The following is a 24322-nucleotide window of genomic DNA, read 5'->3' as shown; positions in this document are numbered from 1 at the left end:
GGCAGTGACAGTCTCAAGAGTATTGGCTAGGCAGTGAGGATTTGATGAAAGATGAGATGTGAGGTCTCCATTGAGATCAATTTGAATAATGAATTTAAATACAGAGATTTGTGAGAACTGAAAAGAGCATTCTGAATATAAAGGAGGTTCTACTATGTGTTACCAAATAATGCTGTTCCAGGTGATATTAAAGGACAAGATGAGGAAAAGTTAGAATACTATTATTTTCCTACTCAGATTTAAAGTTTAAAGCTATGGATTAGATAATTTCTTGAGAATCTTTCTGGCTCAATGATCTGGTTCTTTTTGAGCACATGAAATGTTTCTGATATAGCAGAGATTAAATATCCTATGAACATTTATCTATTAAAAATCTGCATGTAGTTCCACTGGTATAGCTCAGTGGTTGAGCGCTGACCTATGAACCAAGAGGCCACCGGTTTGAATCCCAGTCAGGGCATATGCCCGGGTTTGGGGCTCAATCCCCTGTAGGAGCATGCTGGAGACGGCCGATCAATGATGTTTCTCTCTCATCGATGTTTCTATCTCTCTATCCCTCTCCCTTCCTCACTCTAAAAAAATCGACAAAAAACATTTTTAAAAAAGCACAGTTCTAAAAAAAATCCACATGTATAAAGAAAGGGATGTTCTATAGAACTTCTACTGAAACAAATGATCTAAGATTCAAGATCTTCAGTTTGATCTGCATTGAGGAGTTCTATTACATTCTATTTGGTCTTAAATTTAGGAATGGATTTTTTTAATGCACTGAATTCTTTCTCTCCCTGAATATAAAATTCAGTGATATTCATGAAACTCTAATTATAAGGCAAAAATATAGTGGGTATGTAAATATAATAAAACTTGTTAGGAAATCAGAAACAGAGCCATTTTCCTTGAGTGAAGATACAGTAATAGTTGACCAGATGTAAAGAATAATAACCAATATTATTTAGCCCCGTGTACTAAAATTGACTTGATTAGAATAAACAATTATAAAATACATTGCAAATAAAACACAAAGCTATTAAATCATAGACTCATTTCTTGGATATTAAGACATTTATTTTAATGTATTTATTGATTTGAGAGAGAGAGAAAAAAATATATATAGACATATATATATGTGTGTATATATATGTGTGTATATATATGTATATATATATATATATATATATATATATATATATATATATATAGAGAGAGAGAGAGAGAGAGAGAGAGAGAGAGAGAGAGAGAGAAAGACAGAGAGAGAGAGAGAGAGAGAAACATCAATTTCATTCTTCCACTCATTTATGCATTCATTGTATGTGCCCTGACCAGGGATTGAACCAGCAACCTTGACATATTAGTATGATGCTCTAACCAACTGCGCTACCTGGCCAGGACAACACATTTATTTTAGATATAAGGAAAAACACAGTTCACATCTTGGAAAATGAGCTAGTAATATGTTTTTTAAAATAATGCTTATGAATGTAGCTCTAACTAAATGGCCAATAGTTTCTAGCTGTTGTACAGTCTACTGCTGAGAAGTTGATAAGATAATTGCTGAGTAGGCCTAATTCAATCGTTGATTGAAATAATAAAACTATTTCCTGAAATGGTCAATTTGATCAAATTGATTGGAGTATGCACTTAATTACAGAGTATTTTATAGTATAACACTCTATCCCCACCATACACACCATGGAATAGTTGGTCTTTTAGATACAATCCTGATTCTTTTCCTTGAAAGAAACTATGGCATATTTGGAAAAATAGGAGGGCTTTGGAGCCCTACACAACAAACATGGATATAAAGTTAAGAGTTCGTGAATGTGAAGCACTTAGCTTAGCAATCGATACAGATTAAGAACAGTAAGTATTAGCTACTAGAGGCCCAGTGCACGAAATACGTGCATGGAGGGAGGCTCCCCTCTGCCCAGCCTGAACCCTCTACAATCTGGGACCCCTTGGGGGATGTCCGACTGCCGGTTTAGGCCCACCGGCAGTCGGACATCCCTCTCACAAACCTGGACCGCTTGTTCCTAATCACTCACCTGCCTGCCTGCCTGGTCACCACTTACTGCCCCCGCTGCTGGCCAGGTCACCCCCAACTGCCCCCTGCCAGCCTGGTCGCCCCCAACTGCCCCCTGGCTGTCTTGGTCACCCCTATCTGCCCCCCCCCCGCCATCCTGGTCACCTCTTACTACCCCCCTGCCAGCCTGGTCGCCCCACACAGCCTGCTTGTTCATTCATTTGGTCATCCCTCACTAACCCCCCTGCTGGCTTGGTTGCCCCACGCAGCCTGCTTGTTCAGTTGTTTGGTCGTCCCTCACTAACCCCCCCTCCTGCCGGCATGGTCGCCCCATGCAGCCTGCTTGTTCAGTTGTTTGGTCGTCCCTAACTAACCCCCCTGCCTGCCTGGTTGTAGCCAGCCATCTTGTGAGGGTGTGAGGGTTAATTTGCATATTACCTCTTTATTATATAGGATTATTACTAACTGAAGGTCCAGTGCACGAAATTCGTACACTCGGGGTGGGGGAGTCCCCCAGCCCGGCCTGAACCCTCTTGCAGTCCAGGAGCCCTCAGGGAATGTCTGACTGATGGCTTAGGCCCCTCTCCCCATGGGGAGCGGCCCAAAGCTGGCAGTCGGACAACCTTAGCGCTATTGTGGAGGCGGGAGAGGCTCCTGCCACTGCCGCTGCACTCGCCAGCCATGAGCTTGGCTTCTGGCTGAGCAGCGCTCCCCCTGTGGGAGCACACTGACCACCAAGGAGCAGCTCCTGTGTTAAGTGTCTGTCCCCTGGTGATCAGTGCATGTCATAGTGACCGGTCGTTCTGCTGTTTGGTCAATTTGCATATTAGCCTTTTATTATATAGGATACTTTTTTTAAAGAAAAAGAAAGTTATGTGACAAAACAAGCTCTTGGTTTAAATATAGAAAATCTGATTTTAAGGGCCTTTGTTAGGTAGTGGCTGGAAAACTACTCTGGGAAACCGCTTTGGCTTGTTTACATTTACTTTTCTTCCAACTCTGCAAATACACCTGATTGGTGCAACTATACACTCAGCAAACATTTCTTCTCCCTTTTTATGTGGTGGACACTTGAATAGCTGCTACTTTCTTATTCATTGTAAGCCAGTAAACTATACTGGGCTAAAATATGATGGATGCTGGGATCAAACTGCTTGGATTTGAACCTTGGCCTCTCTGTTTAACAGAAAATCACTTAATTATTCTGGGCTTCATTCTTTTTTAAAAAAATAGAGATAATAAGAGTACATTAAAGGGTGGTTATAAGGATTACATAAAATAATTAAACTAAAACACAATAGTGTCTCAAACATAATAATCACTCATACAATGTTAACTCATTTTTACAATTTACACTTTTTCTTCAGTAACTGTATGTTTGTTTGGAATGTGATGAGGTAATGAATCCATAATATTCATGAATGTTCACTTTTAGCACATATAAGCCTTTTCTTTTACTCTATCAACTAGATTTTCATCAAGGAAAAAAGAGCTGGGAAATAAGCAAAACAACACTTTTATTCCTATAACTCTTTAACATTGCTAATGCCAAAGAAATGTTTAAAAATTAGAGTATTAAAATATTTTGAGATCTTTATGTTAAGTATTTATGAGAATCTATGAAGGCCAGAAACAAATAAAAGATGTAAAATAAACTACCAAATATCCATAATTTAGAAAAAATAAAACTTTATATGACTAAATTTTTTAAATTTGGCTTTTGTTAATATTTTAAGTGTTATTAGGAAAATTGTATAATTCACAACATATTTTTCTAGTTGCCCTTTGACCAATGTGACTTGGGGCAATGGCCTTGCTATATAGGTATCTTTGAATATAAGGATGATAGTGCCTTTATATCTGTAATAGGATTTCTCTCAAGTAGAATTTCAATATCTCTGTCCTTCTTTAAATTACTTTGATGAAAATATAAGAAAAAAGTATATAAATTTGTCCTAAAGAGCCAGGAAAAAATCTACCTTGGTGGCTTGCTTTAAAATATCTCATTTTCTTATTTGACAACTAAATCAAACAACTAATGCTCTTACTTTCTGTGATCTAAACAATTTTACAGAGACTTCCTTGCAAATGCCCCAAGAGATGAGCCTGCTCATAGTGAAAAATGTACTCAGCAGGAAATTCACTTAATGATAATGATTATTCTTCTATGTAATGGACAATTCATTGCCAGTAAAGCGTAATATTATTCTGTTGAAAGCTTTACATATGCAGCCAGCTCCAAAGACATACAAGCTTAACTTGCATATCTCACTTTCCATTTTTATCATTTGTCTTTTTGCATATTCAGTGAAATCCTTTCATGCTTGGCATGTGGACTGCTTTATGCTGGTGTCATTTGCTCTTATTTGAATAAAAAAACTCCCATACTTTGTATGGATACATGGATTCATGAATACATTTTATATAGTATCCTGGGATAGAAGGTGATGTCTATCATTCCACTAGGTACGAATATAAAGCTAGAAATTAGTTTTTCTAAGTTCAATAAAGCAAAGGCTTACTGTATTTTCACTGTTTACAGTAGCAATGCTTTATTTTGGTCAGCATAGCCAGTCAGCAGAGGTCAAAGACAAGACATCAATAGTGTATTTGGATAACTAACTGCAAGCTTTCCCTTACACAAACACAGAATCTCTGTATGGGTTTCAAAGGGTTTTCAGTGCCACAAATGTATTCATTTGTGTGTTTGGCATTAATGCTTGTATTCTCCTTAAAATATAAATACTTCTGGAATCTAAAATGATGTCACCTTCACCTTTAGATATTCTTCCAAAGTAAAAATGTCCCACTTCATTAGTCAGCGACATGAAATGCGGCAAGAGGACAAAAAAGAATCAAGATTTTTGGGGACCCCTGAACCCTAAAAACAAATCTAGAATTATTCCAAACTTGAACATTAGGAAGAGAGGGTGTGCTTTAAATCAGATTAATAAATAGATGATTAATTCTTGTGTATAGAGATAGACTATGGATAGGCAACATATTGCTATATAAATATGCCATTTAAATCAGTGTTTTTATTTCAATTCCACCTAACCTCATGTTTACATACAAAGCACTAATATGTGACATGCTGTCACTAAAGTACAAATTTTGTTATAACTTATATATACCTCCATCTCATCCTATCTAATAAAAGAGTAATATGCAAATTAACCATCACTCCAACACAAAGATGGCAGTGCCCAGTCCTCTCAGCCCTGCTGAAGTCCTCCAGTGCCGGGGGCGGCCTCTGAGAGCAGGGCCTGCTTGGCCATCGCTGCGGCGACTTGCAAGCGGCCAAGTGGGCCCTGCAGAGAGCAGAGAACCATGGGGAGCGGGCCTAAGTCATCAGTAGGACATCCCCTGAGGGGTCCCAGATTGGAGAGGGTGCAGGTCGGGCTGAGGCCCCCCCCCACCGCCCCCGTACATGAATTTCATGCACTGGGTCTCTAGTATTCATATAATTACATTTTTAATCTCTTTAGCATTTAGTGTACATATATATCATGACAGGTTAGAGAGATAGATAGATGATAGATGTAGTACATATAAATGTAGACATAAATGGGTTATAAATAGTTAGAAAAATACAAAAAATAACTTAAGTCTGTGATAATCTTTTGAAGAATTTTTAATATCTGATCTATCTCAGGAGTGGGTAAGTTTCAGATGCTAGGCTATCACTTGGAAAACTGAGTAACTCTAAAAGCTTTACTGTTACTAATATTGTATACTCTATGAGATAGGTTCCATTTTCTAAGAGCTACTCAAATGAATTTCACCATAGAATCTCTTTAAAAACATATGGTGTTGCTGAAATACTAATGGAAATGATGAGAAATGATCTACTTTGGGATGAAAGTTGAGATCAAAATAATGGCCTGAGAAATAATTTATTTCTATGAGTAATGCTCAAACACGTTCTTATTTTTATAACATTGGATGTTACCAATATATGCTGAAATAAAATAATTTACATGATAAAGACCAGATCTTACCAACATGATTAGAAAGTAAATGGTTTCTAAATCACAATACACAGATTGAATATTATGTAACATGTGCTCTCTTTTTTTAAAATATATTTTTATTGATTTCAGAGACAAAGGGAGAGGGAGAGAGGGATAGAAATATCAGTGATGAGTGAGAATCATTGATTGGCTGCCTCCTGTGTGCCCCCTACTGGGGATCAAGCCTGCAACATGAGCATGTGCCCTTGACCAGAGTCGAACCTGGGACCTTTCAGTCCACAGACTAACACTCTATCCAAACTGGCTAGGGCTTATGTGTTCTCTTGTCTACTTCCTTGGTATTTGAGGGTGAATACAAAATTTTGCAAGGCATATTCAGCTACAATATATAAAATACAGTTAACATTTTTACATTTATTCCAAAAGAATGACTATTTCTTTAATGAGATGACATAAAGGATTTAAGCAATGCACCAAAAATATACAATTAAAAAGTAAATCCTCAAACTATGCCACTGAAAAATGACACTTCACCCTGATTAATCTTTATTTAGTCATCTCTATGCATCTATAATAATAAAAGCATACTATGCTAATTAGACCAGACATCCTTCTGGACAAAGCTGGGGCTTCCCTCCCGGGTCCTGGGTGCCAGAAGGAAGCTGGTGCCAGCAGCTGGGGGAAGGAAAGCCTACTCTTGCACTAATTTCGTGCATCAGTCCTCTAGTCCTATATAATAAAGAGGTAATATGCAAATTGACCCTCATGCACTTGCATCACAAGATGGCCGCCCCATGCCATCACAAGATGGCCACCCCCATGTTGTAATAAGATGGCTGCCCCCACGTCATCACCAGATGGCTACAACAAGATGGCCTCCCCCACATCATCACAAGATGGCCACCCCCACATTGTCACAAGATGGCCAGCAGGGGAGGGAAGTTGGGGGCAACCAGGCCTGCAGGGGAGAGTAGTTGGGGGTGATTGGGCCGGCAGGGGAGGGCAGTTGGGGGCAATCGGGCTGGCAGGGGAGCAGTTAGGGGGCGATCATGCAGGCAGGCAGGCAGGCAAGTGGTTAGGAGCCAGCAGTCCTGAATTGTGAGAGGGATATCCGACTGCCTGTTTAGGCCCGATCCCTAAACAGACAGTCGGACATCCCCCAAGGGGTCCCAGATTGGAGAGGGTGCAGGCTGGGCTGAGGGACACCCCTCTCCCTCAGTGCACAAATTTCATGCACCAGGCATCTAGTATAAACATAATATGCTGAGTAGGTACATGTAGGAAGATGCACATGATTGCATAAAAATGATATCATGCTATTTTTTAGTATTCTTATTGAGATGCAATTTATATAAAATAAAATTTGCCAACGTTGTTCCATTTTATGTGCTTTGGCAAATATATAGGATTGTGTAACCCACACCAGAGTTATGGAATTGATCCCTTTTGTACCCTAAAAAAAGCCCTTAGGTAAATACAAAAGAGTATTACTGCTGAGTTATATAGTATATGTATATTTACTTTTGTAAGAAACTGTCACATTATTCTTCCAAGTGACTGTAAAATTTGGCATTCTAACCAGCAATGTGTGAGAATTCTATTAACACTACATCTTTGATAATACTTAAATTTTCATTATTCTAGTGAGTGTATGGAGGTTTCTCACTATGGTTTAATTGGCATTTGCCCAGTGACTAATAATTTTAGCAACTTTTCATATATGCTTAATTTGCCATTTGTACATTTCTTTGAACTTACCATTTTGTTGTTGTTGTTGGGTTGTGTTTTAGTTTCTGAGAGCTGCCATAAAAAAGTACCACTGACTGGGTTGTTTAAAATAACAGAGATTTATTGTCTCACAGTTTGGAGGCTAGAAGTCTAAAATCCAGGTGTTGGAAGGGACACACTCCCACTGAACTCTGTAGTGGAGAATCCTTCCTTGTCTGTTTCTAGCTTCTGGTAATTTGCAGGTAATCATTGCCATTCCTCAGTTTGTACCTGTAGCACTTCGATCTCCGCCTCTGTTATCACATGGCATTGTCCCCTCAGTGTCTGCGTCTTTTCTCCTCTTCTTATAAGAACATCCTATATAATAAAGAGCTAATATGCTAATGATAGTGACGCCCTCACACCATAATGACCGATCAGCAGGAGGCTGCGTGCACGGCAAGGCACGCGCGGGTGGGTGGGGACTTGACACTGAGTCCCCGCCTGGTGCCAATCGGAAACGTGATGGAGTGTCCCCGCCTGGCGCTGGCCTGGAACTTGACACTGTGTCCCCCGCCAGCAGGGCTTGATGGGGGTGGGGCCGGCTGGGTCTGGGTTTGCCCAATGGGGGTGAGGCCAGCCGGGTCTGGGTCTCTTCCCTTCTAATGTGCACGAATTTCGTGCACTGGGCCACTAGTCTATAATAATAAAAGCGTAATATGCAAATCGACTGAACAGCAGAATGACCCTCCGGACAACCTTCCAGACGACCACACTATGACATGTAAAAGGCTCCAAGAGAGACACCCTGCTCCCATATACCAGGTATAGGTAGAGGCATGGGAAGGAAGTGCAGTACAGAGGATATCTGTATGACTGCCAAAAATGGAGTTTACTGGGTAAGAAAGTAGCCCTGTTAGAAGGGGACATGTTTATAGTGGTTGTTATCATCTTCTAAACCAAAAGGCTAAGCCAGCCCCCTAGCTAAGCTACTGATAGAGGTATAAAAAAATAAATACTTCCTCCCAGGACACTCAGTTTTGTCTCTAACATTTACAGCATGCACACCATACATATTAGTTCCTTTTCTCCCTCTTTACCACCCCTACTCCCAGAAGGCCAGAATCTCAGTCTACCAATCCCTTTCTTCAGTTATCCGGGATGAATGCAGGAACACATAGCTAAGTAGCAATAAATGTATGTATAAAATCACCATCATATGATTAAGGTTATTCCCACATTAAAGCTAAGTAAACAAAGCTATTTTAGAAAACAAAGTTGTTTATTTGATTGACACATTTTGTGCAACAAATGGATATAGTAATTTACAACAATTAATAAAATTGACCTGGTCTCTACTCTTTTTTGGAAATGTTCCACACACAGAGCTCATTATTTGATTTCACAGTAAAAATTTCATGGAGGCCAAGATTTCATGGAGTGTCATTAACTTGAATTTAATTAGATTTTTGGTGTTTCTTATTTGACAGATTCCCTTTATTCTCACTCCTTTAATTTTTACCTCTTATGGTTTCTTTGCACATGAAACACTTCTTTCATATGCAAACATCTCAGTCAAGAAGTGATAAGCAGGGTGAGAAATGGAACTCTGTTTCAGTGTCCCCAGATGCCAACACTCTCAGTTTGCAGCCCCTGAGAGTGCAAGTTCATATAGGCTGGGATGTTTAATTTGATGTCAACTTGACTGTGCTAAGGGATGCCCAGATATCTGGTAAAACTGTTACTGAGTGTGTCTGTAAGGTAAGAGTGATCCCAGGAAAGATTAGCATCTGGATCAGTAGACTGAATAAAGATCTCCCTCACCAATGTAGGTGAGCATCATCCAATCATTAAGAGCCCAAATAGAACAAAATGGCTGAGGAAGAGAGAGTTTGTTCTCTGCTTGAGCTTGGATATCCATCTTCTCCTACCCTTGGACATTGATGCTCCTGTTTCTTTTTTTTCTTTTTTTAAAAATATATTTTATTGATTTTTTACAGAGAGGAAGGGAGAGAGGAGAGAGATAGAAAGTTAGAAACATCGATGAGAGAGAAACATCGATCAGCTGCCTCTTGCACACCCCCTACTGGGGATGTGCCCGCAACCAAGGTACGTGCCCTTGACCAGAATCGAACCTGGGACCTTTCAGTCCGCAGGCCGACGCTCCATCCTCTGAGCCAAACCGGTTTTGGCAATGCTCCTGTTTCTTGGTCCTTCAGATTTGGATTGGCACTTACACCATGGGTGCCCTCCATTCTCAAACTTTTGGACTTGGACTGGGATTTATGCCATCGGCTCCCCTGGTTCTCAGCCCTTCAGACTAGGACTGAATTATACAAGCATTCTTTCCCCTTTCTGCCTCTTGCTCTTGTCACTTAATATATTCTGAAGAGCAATTATATAGAAACTTTCTGTATTTTCTCTATGGTTACATAGTGTCCTATTACAGACAGTCCTCGGGTTACGTCGGACTCGACGTACGTCATTTCGTGGTTATGTCGCCATCTCCCATTTACAGTATTTATTTATCAAAAAAAATGTTCCATCATTTCGACGTATGTACATATGTGTTTTATGTTTTTTTATTATTTATTTACCACAAGTAAAGGTCAGGAATTGTTATCTTCCTTTTAAATTTTTTTACTGTTTCACTTCATTACTGCTGTGTATGTGCTCCATGTGAGTGACGTAGGTGCTTATGTAGGTGGGTTCTGACTTACAGCGAAAATCGCATTACGTCGCGCCGTAGGAACGGATCTCCAATGTAACCCGAGGACCTACTGTACAAGGATATTCCCTGGCTTATTCAAACAGTACCCTCTTAAAAGGCATTCAAGTTATTTCTAATTGTTTGCTATTACAAATAATACTGCAATTAATATCCATGTGTATACATGCATTGGTATTTTTTCTGATGTATTTTTTGAGATGTAGTCATCATATAGGTAGGAATTCGGTATTGAAGAATAAAGAAATTTGCAATTTTGCTACGTATTACCAAATTCCCGGAGGGATTATAACATTTTGCACTCTGACCAGAAATCATAAGAATGTGTGTCACTCTGCCAACTTGCCAGTAGAGTATATTGTCAAATTCTTAGATACCTAGTAATCCTGTAGGTAAGAAATGGCATTAGGATAGTTGTATTTTTTTCTTATTATGCTTTAGGTTGAGGAAATTTTCATGTTTAATAACCATTTTTATAACTTCTCCTATCAACTGCCCTTTCATAACATTTGCCCATTTTTTTTTTATTGGGTTTTTGTCTCTCCTATTAACAATTTATAGGACCTCTTTGTATATTAGATACATTAGCCCTTTGTTTTTTACCTATGTTGCAACTATTTTCATGTGTTACATGATTTTTACTTCTCCTGTTTTTTGGTGTGTGTTTTTGCCACACAAAAGTTATCTTTAAAAATATTTATGCCCTGACCGGTTTGGCTCAGTGGATAGAGTGTCAGCCTGCAGACTGAAGGGTCCCGGGTTCGATTCCAGTCAAGGGCATGTACCTTGGTTGCGGGCACATCCCCAATGGGGGGTGTGCAGGAGGCAGCTGATTGATGTTTCTCTCTCATCGATGTTTCTAGTTCTCTATCCCTCTCCCTTCCTCTCTGTAAAAAATCAATAAAATATATTTTAAAAAAATATTTATGTAGTCAAATATATTAATCTTCCTTCCTTTTGTCTCTGGAACTTACATTCTAAGTAAAAATTTTTCCTCACTACCAGATTATTAATATATTCACTCATATATTACTTTAGTTTTCATTCTATTTTTAACATTTAGTTTTTTAAAAAATAGATTTTTATTCATTTTTGGAGAGAGGAAGGGAAAGGGAGAGAGAGATAGAAACATCAATGATGAGAGAGAATCATCGATAGGCTGCCTCCTACTGGGGAGTGAGTCTGCAATCTGGGTATGTGCCCTGACCAGGAATCGAACCACTGAACCACACTGGCTGGGTAATATTTAGTTCTTTATCCTTCCTACTTTAATGGTGCAAGACATGAAGTATACAACTGATTTTATCTCTTTCTGAATGGCTTTGCAATGTCTCCAAACAGCTCATTTAAAAGTCCATCTTTTTTGTAGACACAGTGGAGAACAATATGGAGTTTCCTGAAAAAGTTAAAAATGGAACTCCCATTTGACCCAGTGATCCCACTTCTAGGACTATATCCCAAGAAAACAGAAACACCAATCAGAAAGGATATATGCACCCCTATGTTCATAGCAGCACAATTTACAATAGCTAAGATTTGGAAACAGTCTAAGTGCCCATCAGCTGATGAGTGGATTAAAAAACTGTGATCTATACAATGGAATACTATGCTGCTATTAAAAAGAAGGAACTTCCACCATTTGCAACAGCATGGATGGAACTGGAGAGCATTATGCTAAGTGAAATAAGCCAGTCAGAGAAAGATTAATATCACATGATCTCACTCATATATGGGATATAATGATCAACATAATTTGATGAACAAGAATAGATTGATCTAGAGACAGATGGTAGGGGGCGGGGTTTAGAGAGCAACCAAAGGACTTATATGCATTCATATCAGCATAAACAATGGACACAGACACTGGGGCGGTGGGGGCTTGCCCGGGCTGGGAAGGGATGGGGGAGGGGTCAATTGGGGAAAAAGGAGACATATGTAAAACTTTAGACGATAAAAATAATAATAATAAAAAAATGGAGTGCAATAAAAGATGAAAATAAAATAAAAATAAAAGTCCATCTTTTTTCTGCTGACAAAATTTGCAACCTTTTATCATCTACTAAATTTTCACAAACAACTCTAGTTCTAGATTTTCTATATTTCTATTAATGAGTCAATACCAACCTTTTTTAGTTATAATGACTTTAATATATTTATTGTCAAGTAGGGTAAGATTCCCCTCGCACCAACATTTGTATTGCTCTCTTTTATAAGGCTTTTATTGGATATTCTTGTTTGACTATTTTTCCATATGGACATCTAAGTAAACTAATTTAGCACCAGATAAATAAAACATTGATTATTTTAAGAGATCATGTTAAATTGATAAGTCAATTAAGGGAAAATTGAGTCATTAAGAGGTTATCTTCCTATACACATACATGCATAGTCTTACAAACATAAACTCACTTCTTCCCTTACATACAGATACACACAAACACCTAATTTCTCATTATGTGGCTTGTCTCCTTCCTTCCTTCCTTCCTTCCTTTTATCCTTCCTTTCTCTTTCTTCCTTTTTTCCTTCCTTCCTTTTAGCAGTTGAGTATTTCTTTTAATATTTAAGAGGATTTGTATTGTTGTGGCTGCCTTTATGCTAATTCCCTAATATAATACCTTACTTCCCTCTATTATTTCAAACTAAAGCTGACAAGCATAGCACTAACGATTACCAAAGCATCAGTGATACAGCATTTTTAAAGTTCTGGTAATTTGCAAGCAATCAAAAGTTTCCTGGAATAGAAGCCAGTATTGGAAATGTTTTCATTGTGTGTGTGTGTGTGCTTTTAACAGTTTTAGAAGATAACACTGAGGAGTTGTAATTTCTATCTCTTGCTTTTATAATAAACTAGAGGCCCGATGCACAAAAATTTATGGAAGAGTAGGCCTTCCTTCCCCCGGCTGCTGGCACCGGCTTCCTTCATCCCACTACCGGCAGGCACCCAGGACCACGGCTGGCTTCGCCCAGGCCCCAGCTTCATCAGGAAAGACATCCAGAATGATGTCCAGAAGACGTCAGGTCTAATTAGCATATTACCCTTTTATTAGATAGATTATAAAATATTTATATAAGTTTTAAGAAATCACATTCAAAATTAAATCATTTACATTTTTACATTTAATTACATAAAATAGTTCTTGGAAAAAGTATAGCAACCTGATTTCAGTACTGAAAAGAAATATTCTTGTCCATGCATGAGATTGTGTATGTGTAGTCATGTAATCATATTTATTATGGCATAGCCACACCTTCAACCAGTATGTTATACTTTTCTACAGTTGAGTATGAAACAATTTTTTTTATATTTGGAGCATCACTTTCTGTTTACTGTGTTGAACTGTCATTGTAAAACATAATTTTTGTCATCTTAATGCAATTAAATGATCATTGAGAGCACAACAATTCTAATTCCACAATTCTTTTATGCTGAATCCAATTAATAGCCTTTAAAGTTCCTTAGGCTTATATTATGCTTTTATTATCACAACACTCCCACAGAGCAATAATGAGCCCCAAAGCCTTTGAAATACGATGGTGATTTCTACTGACCTCAAGCTGCCTCAACACTTGTAATTTCATATCCAAGGTAATTGCTTTAATGCTCTTTGCTAGTACTTTTGCTATCACTTACATACTGTGGCCTCTTCCAGATGTGTTTTTCCTCTTAAACCCACTAAACCAGAAAGCCACAATGCCTTGAGGAAAAGAAAATAGTAAGTCTGAGGATTAACAGGTAGGTCGATGTGAGAAACTGGAGCTCCGTGTTCTGGGCACTGAGATCTTGGCTGAAGAATTGTTTGGTGGTGGCAGACAATGGAGGAGAAAGCTCCAAATGTTACATCTCTTTCCCCCTCTGCTATACCACCCTACAATTGTGGGCCTCCTGAGGATGGCTCTTCTAGTCCAGCCTATGTTTTGCCTGTTTATTGCAGTCCTGACCAGTCATCAGAGGGATCCAGGTGTAGCTGGATAATAAAGCTAAAAATAGTTCATTGAAGAGGATAACCAGGAAAATCCTCAATATCATTCTTTCATATGTGTCCAAGTAGCATTTTCCAAAACACATATAGAAGAACATATTCCTAAGTCCAAGTGCATAAAGAAAGTTGCTTTCATTGACTAAATATATTTGAGAAACATAACATGTTGTGAAAGAATAAGAAATCCTATATAATGAAAGGGTAATATGCAAATTGACCGAATGGTGGAAGGACCGGTTGCTATGATCAATCGCCCCGCCGGCTGGTAGCCTGGGCCTCCCTCTGTGGGGCGATCCTGAGGCGATGGCGGGGCCCCCAGACCAATCACATCGCACCTGCCTTGGCTGGCCTGGCGCCAGAGCGTGCCATAGTGTGGTCATCCAGAAGGCCATCCAGACGGTCATTCTGCTGTTCAGTGGTTTGGTCTATTTGCATATTATGTTTTTATTATTATAGATGCATTTTGAGGAAAATCAATATGGAGCTTATTTTTCATCTAGCAATTCCTCTTCTGGGAACTTATCCAAAGAAACCCAAAACACTAATTTAAAAGAATATGTGTACCCCTACACTCATTGCAATAACCAAGATTTGGAAGCAGCACAAATGTCCATCAGATGACTGGATAAAAAAGCTGTGGTGCATTTATACAATGGAATACTATTCAGCCATAAAAAGGAAGAAAATTTTACCCTTTGCAATAGCATGGATGGACCTGGAGAACATTATGCTAAGTGAAATAAGCCACTCAGAGAAAGACAAGTACTGTATGATTTCATGCATATGTAGAATTTAATGAACAAACTGAATTACCAAGGAATAAAGAGACAGACTCTTAAATAGAGAGCAGGCAAAAAGCTCTGGTATGTGTGGGAAATGTTGGGGGTGGTGGTGGAGGGATTGAGCAAAAAAGAGAAAAAAGAGAGAACTCATGGATGTGGACAACAGTGTGGTGAGTGTTGGGGGGAGGGGGTTTGGTGGAGGTGGAAGAGGATATAGAGGGGATAAATGGTGATGGAAAAAATAAAATAAAATAATAAATTTAAAAAAAATAAAGAAAAAATATCTAGATCTTAGTCCCTTAAGTCCTAATTTTCTTGGCAGTCCTATGCTGTAGACTCTAATGTTTATCTCTCTAGCCCTGGGAAATTGCCAGAGTTGATGCTAGCTGCTCTGATTCTTATCTGTGGACCTATTCCTGTATTCTCAGCCTTTTTCTCTTTGCCAAGTATCAGCCGGTGCCACTATAAGAAAAGTGGTTTATACAGTGTCAACTCCCCATATTTGAATCCCTTCCATCTGGAATCTTGGCTTTTTAATGCCTGGTTGCCTTGGGGTTTCTCTAAAACCTTCAACTTTAACTTGTACATTTGCTTTAAGAAGAAGTGATAGTTTGTCGAATGGTAGCTCATCATACCTGGGAATGAAAGACTTGCACTCCAGGAATTTAAAAAATCCAAAGAAATATGTTTATTGATTACTACTAATTAAAATCAAAAGCATTTTTGAGGGGAACTGGAACAAGTTAGATATTAGAAATCCTGTCTCGTGAGATATAAAATATCTGCGGGGGTGGGGTGGGGGAAGGGAGGAGCTTTGGTACTCAAAATAGCATATCTTTGCATAAACAGGATTATAGTATTTGTCAGAACTTGGAAGTATTCACATACCTTTTTGTTCTCAATTATTTAGTCTTTTTCCTTTTAGTGATATACAGTTAATTAACACAACTATTTCAATATTCCTACCTACAATGAAGATGAAATAGCTAGTTAATGGTACTTACATATTACCATTTCTTGGATATAATATCTTCTCCTTCATTCCAACTTTTGTGTTTTCTGTGTAGAGATTAATTCCTAAATGGAAAATATTATCTATGAGTATTCATAATGATACATAAATTAGTGACATCAGAGAAGGTAATATAAATAAAGTTAATAAAACCTTTATGATTGAGAAATGGCATAGTATTTAGGTCATATTATGTTATTTCTGTAACAAGTAGCCAATGTAAGATGTTTATTTAAGCAATATATCCCAATAATCATAACCACATATTATGGATTAAACTGACATTTTTTTGTTAATTCATTATATGAAAGAATTAAGATAAATTTTCTTGAGCTGTACATAAATATTAACAATCTTGGCTTTAAATTAAGGAAATAATCTTCAAGAATATTAAATAATTTATTTACTACGGTAATAATATAATTTGTTATAATGTTATAAATAGCAGAAGACAAACCATGCAGAAAAAACACTGGCATTGTAAGAATTTTCCACAACTTATCTTTGAATTAAGTAGAAGTATGAAATCTTAACGGTGTGCATAATTTTTTATTTTATTTTAATGATTCCTCACTACTAGGGTAAGGAAGAAAACAATTGTTGTCAACATCATTACTCATTAAAGAGTTGAGAAGAAAAGAATCCAATAAACATTCTGCTTTTATCAATTGTCTTAGTTATGAGCAGTTTTTTTCAATTTTTTTCTGTGCCATCTTTGAATAATTTTCCCTTTATACCACAAATTTCTATTCAACTTGGGACATAGAGGCATCAGAACAAAGCTAATCAAAAGTTTTGACTCATGCCTGGCCGGTGAGGCTCAGTGGTTGAGCGTCTGCCCATGAATCAGGAGCTCATGGTTTGATTTTCAGTCAGGGTACATGCTTTGGTTGCGAGCTCAATTCCCTGCTGCAGCCAATCGATGTTTCTCTCTCATTGTTTCTATCTCTCTACCCCTCTCCCTTCCTCTAAAATCAATAAAAATATACTAATATATAAAGTTTTAACTCATCATAGGTAAAATTATATTTCCTTTTCTTAGAAAATGATATCTATTAGACATCACAGAATCCTAAACAAAGGGAAAACAATTTTAAAAATTTTAATCATGGCTCACATCCTTCTGTAAATATTTTGACATTTTCTTGTACTCAAGATAAAATAAATATCTAATGCTTGTCTTTATTCTAACTCCCCAAAATGCTGCTAGATCTTAGGACTACACATCTTCATATCCTGTGGTTGATTGTTACTAAGGCAGTCTTCTTTAAACACACACACACACACACACACACACACACACACACACACACATGCAAAAAAAAAAACACAAAAAAACCCAAAAACCTCTCTTTTTATGTTATCCAAATTATTATCCTATATACAATTGACATTCTTACTAATTTTATTCTTTCCGTCTTGGCTTACTACTCCTAAAACATTTTGCCAAAAAAATCTTATTTTTAAAAATAAGAAGAAAAAAAAGAAAATTCTGAAATCCTTGTCTAATTGGGAATTCACAATGAACTTCATTCACAAATTTTTCACATGAAAATTTCACACATGCAGTTTCTAAGAATTATTTTAAGAGGAATATACAATATGTCCTGAAACTATGACAACCTGCAAAATAAGTTAGCTTGGTTTTAAAGAATAAGTGAAAGAAAATTCTTGGTAGCTGATATGAGGGAATTGAGGGAGGTGTTTTGTAATTATGACCCATTTTTTTTTGAAGTCAACATTATTTTCTTCCTATCAGAAGAAATAATGCATGTTATGTTTACAAAGGACTTAACTGTCCACTCTTACTAGCATAAGCCTAATACATCCAATTGAAAGGATAGTCCTAAGAATGTCAACTTGAAAGTTTAAATAAATCTTAGTGATTCTTCTTGCACATATAGCTGAAATCTTAGTAGTCTAATGTTAGGACCGAAATTAAATTCAGGGGCATGGAACAAAATCAATTATACATTATTCTAAAAGAATTATAAGGGTATAAAACAGCCTGGAGTTTCTACTTTAAAATGGCAGAAGAAAATTTTTCTTTCCTCACCACCAACAAAAAATAACTAATGATGGGGGAAAAAATTCCCTCACCAAGGTAGCAAGAAAATTATCATGGCTAACAGAGCAACTTTTCAAGATCACTTGCCAAATACTGTAAATGATAACCAAAATGAGAAATCAACAACAATGTATATATTTCCTAATATTTAAGATGACATACAGTTTTGATTAATTTTAAGAGTTCTAGAGTTGTCTAGAAAGTTGTTTTTTTTTAAATATCCCCATCCAGATCCAGTTTGAGAGTTCAAAATGGTAGGAAAGATAAAAATAGAAGCTGTGTATTGCTTTAGATTTTTTTTGTCTTCCGGTCACTGCTTGTCTTCTTAGACCCCCACATGCCTTTCCATTAGCAGCTGTTAACATTCAAAGATGAGTAACGTCATGCAAGAATGTCATAGGCACATGCCACTAGCATCACAAGGTCCCAATATAACAGAGAATTTATTAGGGGAACATTTATAAGCAGAGAAATAGCAGGCTGAGTATCCTAGTAGATCCCCACACTCTCATTTTTCTCTAACATGGTTTAGACACAGATGTTCTGTATGAATCAGAGCCAGATTTCTAGGAGAAAGGGTCTGGCTTGGTCAGGGTGCTGGATATGCAACTGAGTACTCCAGGAGTAAGCATGTGCCTAATGGCATGCTGCATATTTATGGGTAAGCCTCATATGGGGACTGGGAAACACCTAGTTTCTCTAAGTCATGAGTAGACAAATGGTTTCTGTAAAGGACCAGATCGCATGTATTTTATAGAGTTAGCCTCTGTGGGCCATATACTCTCTGTTGCAACTACTCTACTCTGCTATGGCAGTGTAAAGCAGCCGCAGACAGTACATAAACAAACGAGCAGGGCTGTGTTTCAACCGAACTTTATTTGTGGATACTAAAATTTGAATTTCATATAACTTCCATGTTTCAGGAATTATTAATTTTCTTTGGATTTTTTAACTACATAAAAATGTAAAAACAATTCTTAGCTAAGATGCCATTCAAAACCAGGCAGTGGGCTGGATTGGGCCCTTGGGTTGTAGTGTTTCTGATCCTTACACTAACCAACAAGAAATATATGAATTATCTCTAGGCTCTGGAACTACACTAAGGATTATGTGTACCAAAGTTCCAGATGCACAGACCCTTACATGCCAGGACTGCTTCCATGAGCCAAATACCTTGGCTCCCAGCAGACCAGGAGTTCAGTCCACCAGCTCTCAACTAAGCTATCAAAAGGAAGAAGGCCTACAGGGTCATCAAGATGTGTCTCTTATCAAGTAACCACCAAAACTCTAACATGAAAACTACACATGCAAGCGTGCTTCTTACAAAAAATTAAAAGTATTAAAAAGGCTAGTGTAGAAGAGATATAAAAAGAATTATTCCAAGGAATGCAGGTAATGTCATAGAAACAGAAATTATAGGTAATATAACGGTTTTAAATTTTGCAAATGGAAAAAGAGTTACAGGTACAAGTGTTCAAATAAAGAAATATAAAAGAACGTGTTGAAAAGTTGTCTTATTGATCTTAGGAAAGAAATGCAAGTGAACAACAAAAACAAATGGTTCCAAAAGTCACATTAAAATTGTCACTGAAAACAAAGTCAAAAGCGTAGTGGATGGGCTAACGTAATCACATAAATAAAATAGTAGAAAACAAAATGAAACATGAACATGACTGCAGATAAAGTTATGGATCTAGCAAAGGACTTTGACTTATATATAATTTGCATTCCATAATATTACAAAATTCAAGTACGCCACTAAAATAAATTGTTTTGAAACATAGCAGGCTTGAATCTACAGATCAAGTCTCATAGTATTCCAGGAAAAATGGATAGAGGGGGTTTGCTATAAAAACATGCCTCCTGGCAATTCCTCAGGGTTTAAAAATAAAGGAAGAATTATATAATCATTTATGAATAAATGAAAAAGTAAGTAACATTCAAAAGAGAATATGTCAGTCTTCAGAGGTCTCCAAAAAAAAATCTTCAGTTCCAGAGAAACTGAAGAAATATCTATAAACTTCTAAGAAAAAGTGTTACACCAAATTTATATTTAGTAAAATTGTCCTTTATATTTCATGTAAAAGGCAGAACTTCCCACTCTTGCCTGGTGAAATGTAGCCAAAGAGGAAACAACACAATATAAAGAGCTTAAGAAAATGAAAACTGTAGAAAAGCATGGTTAGTGAGATTTGGGTCCATTTATGCCAACACTGAAGATTAAAGAACTGAATTATAGTTACATAATCCAATGTGAATGTTATACTTCTTGGAAATGTTAAAATGATAATATAATTAAAAATGAAAGCTAAGAGATCAAATGTGGGAGGAAATCTGAGTGATATTTTCCCCACATTTCTTAGCAGGGAGTCAAATATATTTCAAGCTTGAAGTATTAGTTAAAAGTAACTCTTTTTAGCTATGCAAGTGCTCAAAATTTGTCTCCCATGTACAATTTCTCAGTAGTATTGACTGTGTTCCATTAAAGGAGAAGTATGTAATAAAAAAGGAAATTATGAGATCAATAAACAGGAGATATGTAATAGATAACTGTTATTTGTGACCATTCAACTCTTCAAAATCACAACAATATAGATCCCCATATTATGCATCCCATCATTGTAGAGGTACAATCCAGAACACTTGCTTCTCTAACCATCTGGCAGCCAGCTGGCAGGCACTTGGACCCCGATCTACTAGACAAAAGCTTTCACAAGTCTTCAATTCCAAAGCAGGAAATGTAACAAACCTGGCTGTGTTTAGCTTGTCATTGCTGTTTGGTTGGTTTTCTTTATCTGGAATGGATAGCCAGCTATGTTTAGATTTTAGTAATACTTGTCATATAATGTTTCTAGCATTTCAGATATGAACTGTAGAAGTGGTGGTAGTGACTTCTTAATCACTTTAGATCTTTGCTCTGCTTCCATATAGTACTCATTGAATCATAGTTCATGGACTTGGTTCTCTAACTCTCTCAACGAATCTGTAAACTATTACGTTTTATTAAACTCATTATTTTTTGCTATAAATAAAAGACACTAATTTTTTTATTCTCAATTTAAAGCTATCATTAAGAGATATGTCTTATATACATGTGTGCGCACACACACGCACACACAAGCTTCAATAATTCTTTGTTTCACCTTAGTTTCCTTTCCTTTAGTTAAAGTCAAATAAAATTAAGTATAATTTTTCAACAAAAACAATTCAATATCCTTGATTGCATCTGGTAATAACATAAAAGTAATGAAAGCAATATGGAAATGTTTAATAACTATACTGCCAACAAAGGACACCTAAAATCCACAAACTATATTGCTTCTCAACAATTTCTCACATCATTGATCATTTCTAGTTGGAGATACTTTGGGACCAAGTAATATTATCTCCTTTTAGCATGATCCAACCCAGTTGTTTTCCTGGCTTTGTTTTATAATGAATCTCTTCTGCATCATCTATTGTGAGGTTTATATACTTAAAGGGGGGACAGAAGGGGGACAAGAAGAGATTAAACAAAGAACTTATAGGCATGTATGCATAACCCCTGGACACAGACAATAGTGTGGTGAAGGCCTTGGAGGTGGGAGTGGAGAAGGGTAGAGAGGGTAGATGAAGGAAAATAGGGGGCATCTGTAATACTTTCAACAATAAAGATAAATTAAAAAACAAAACAAAGAAAAAAATAACAATGATACAGCCCTCTCTCTGCATATTCACTTACTCAGAAAGCCACACATGAATCCGAGCTCTATTTTGCAAGTATCTGAAGATGAGGTTGATGGTTACACCATCACCTTCTGCTCATTTTGGCCCTGGCCATGGAATTCCATGGTGGAAGCTAACAAGAACCACACAGCTACCTCAGAAAGCCACTTCTGGAATAAAAATTAAGTGTAATTTTAAGTTTAAAATACTATGCGTAATACTATTTCATTGTCTAAACTATGTCTATCTTTTAGGCTGCTTTGTGTGAATAAAGGGAGGCCAGGTTGATGTTCATCAAAACTAATGTTGAGTGATGAATGATGAGATTTGTAGTAAATTTTTGCTGTTTTGGAACTTTTCATTTTGCTTCACTTTTTTTTCTTTTTAAATATATGAGTATACTAAAAATTGGTATAAATAAAGTTTTATTCAAAATATTTATTTTACATTTAAGAAAGAAATATTTTCCTTGTATAGGCAATTCATCATATGTGAGTATATATTGGTGTGTGTATGAGTATGTGTTTGTGTGATGTTATTTAAGGATCACTGTAAGCTAGTCCACTATTTCACTATTTTTTTTCTATTCTTTATTATGCATATGTATTTTATATGATATATGGCATTTCAGAAAGAAAATAAGAGAAATTTTACATCTATTGTTTTAATGTGTCAAAGCTTTTCTCTTCACAAAGAAACCAGAAATAAGAGAAAAAACACATACATTTATTTTCTTTTCAGATTCAAAAAGTAAAAAGTATCTACTGAAGCTTATCTTCCATAGTAATATGCAATGCTAAGTGCTTCATACCCAAGAAAAACCTGAGACATTACACTCTACATAATTAAGCAAGAAGGATTTTTTATGAAAAAGAAAAAAAGCCAAATGATAATATGCTAATATGACAACAGTATTGACTATGATGAGAATTATTAAAAAACTAAGTGTTTGTTCATGCCCAGAGCCTTTTTTTACTTAGAATTTTTTATGGCACACATACCTCCTAAAAACATTCAAGAAAAAAAGCCCTCAAATCATAATTACCATAATTATACTTTTCATCTTAAAATCCTTTACACACCCCTAGAATAAATATTATATGTAGTACATAGTACCATAATTAAAGTAAATGTTCAAAGAAATGATTCTTTGATTACTATTTTCTACATATTCTATCTAATGAGCCAGAACTACACAGTGTATATGTCTGGGATGTGTCTATTTATTATTATTATTAGCATGGTAGCTCTGACTAATCTTAATTAAAAATCTGCATAAAATGTTTCTATCCCATTGTATGGAATACATTAGAAATATATAACAAAAATTAATATTGGAAGCAGCAAATAATTTAGACTACTTGTCAAAGAAGTGTGTTAAAAGAAAGCTTTCAAGTGGAGATAATGTTGTATAAAAGAACATCAGAAATTAGTAATAGCTGCAAGCTCTTTGCTTAGCCATGTGAATGCAGTGTTTAATTATGGATCAAGTTTAGTCTTTAGTTCCTTGACCAATGTGATTATTCTTTCCATTTTCTTCTATGAGGTCATGCTGAGCTGGGTGATATTTAGATAAAAACTTGATATTATTCACCCACCTAATATTCTCTGGAGAGCATCAAATATAGGTAAGAGGTGGAGGGGGGGTACAGAGAGGCCTTTGGAAGACTTTGATTTTGAGTTAAAAAGAGAAATTAAATTATTCCAAAACAAAATACAACTCACTCTGAGCAAAAGATTTAAGAACCAGAGATAATATTCTTTTGCGGGGTTAAGTCCATGAAAAAAGTGACCAAATAAAAAATACAGTTGTCCTTTTGCTGTTAACTTTCATAGTTCAATGAAGCACTGACTGTGGTGTCTGTATAATGGTAACTGAGTGGCAAATAACACACTACCTCTCTGAAATAGACAGCAGTATGAAAAAAGAAATTGGAAAATAATTTCTGTAATTTTGTCTTTCTTACAATGTCACAACCAAGATAATGACCAGCTTTTTTTTTAGAGAAAGGAAAAATATTTTATTTCTAAATGTTTATCTTGCCTAAGATGTTTTTCCCCAAAGCCTCAATAAAAGGGATGGCAGAGCCAGAGCAGTCGTGAGTTCTCCCACTAGAGGTGGACTACCGCCTGGCCCCCCATTTCGCCAAATTGAATTTCTTCAAATTCATTTGTGTGCGGCCCTTCTCCAGAACCCGAACCCTGAACTGGAACCCTGGACCACGCGGGACGTGGAAAGGGATTCCTACATTCTGGCGCCTACCGAGGGACTTCTGGAGGAGAAGGTATTTTTCGCCTAAGAGCGAAGGAAGGAAAAAGTACACCGAGGAAAGGTGTGGAAAATTC

The 24322-nt window shown here is 36.8% G+C and overlaps 1 pseudogene; it reads right to left on the bottom strand.

Annotated features, from left to right (window-relative positions):
* Positions 1-21622: 21622 nt before the first annotated feature.
* Positions 21623-22101, bottom strand: LOC114231478 (small nuclear ribonucleoprotein E-like; annotated as a pseudogene).
* Positions 22102-24322: the final 2221 nt, after the last annotated feature.

Source organism: Eptesicus fuscus, chromosome 4, assembly GCF_027574615.1.
Source record: "Eptesicus fuscus isolate TK198812 chromosome 4, DD_ASM_mEF_20220401, whole genome shotgun sequence".
Classification (NCBI taxonomy): domain Eukaryota; kingdom Metazoa; phylum Chordata; class Mammalia; order Chiroptera; family Vespertilionidae; genus Eptesicus; species Eptesicus fuscus.
The sequence above is the reverse complement of the archived record's forward strand: the minus strand, read 5'-3'. Positions and strand labels throughout refer to the sequence as shown.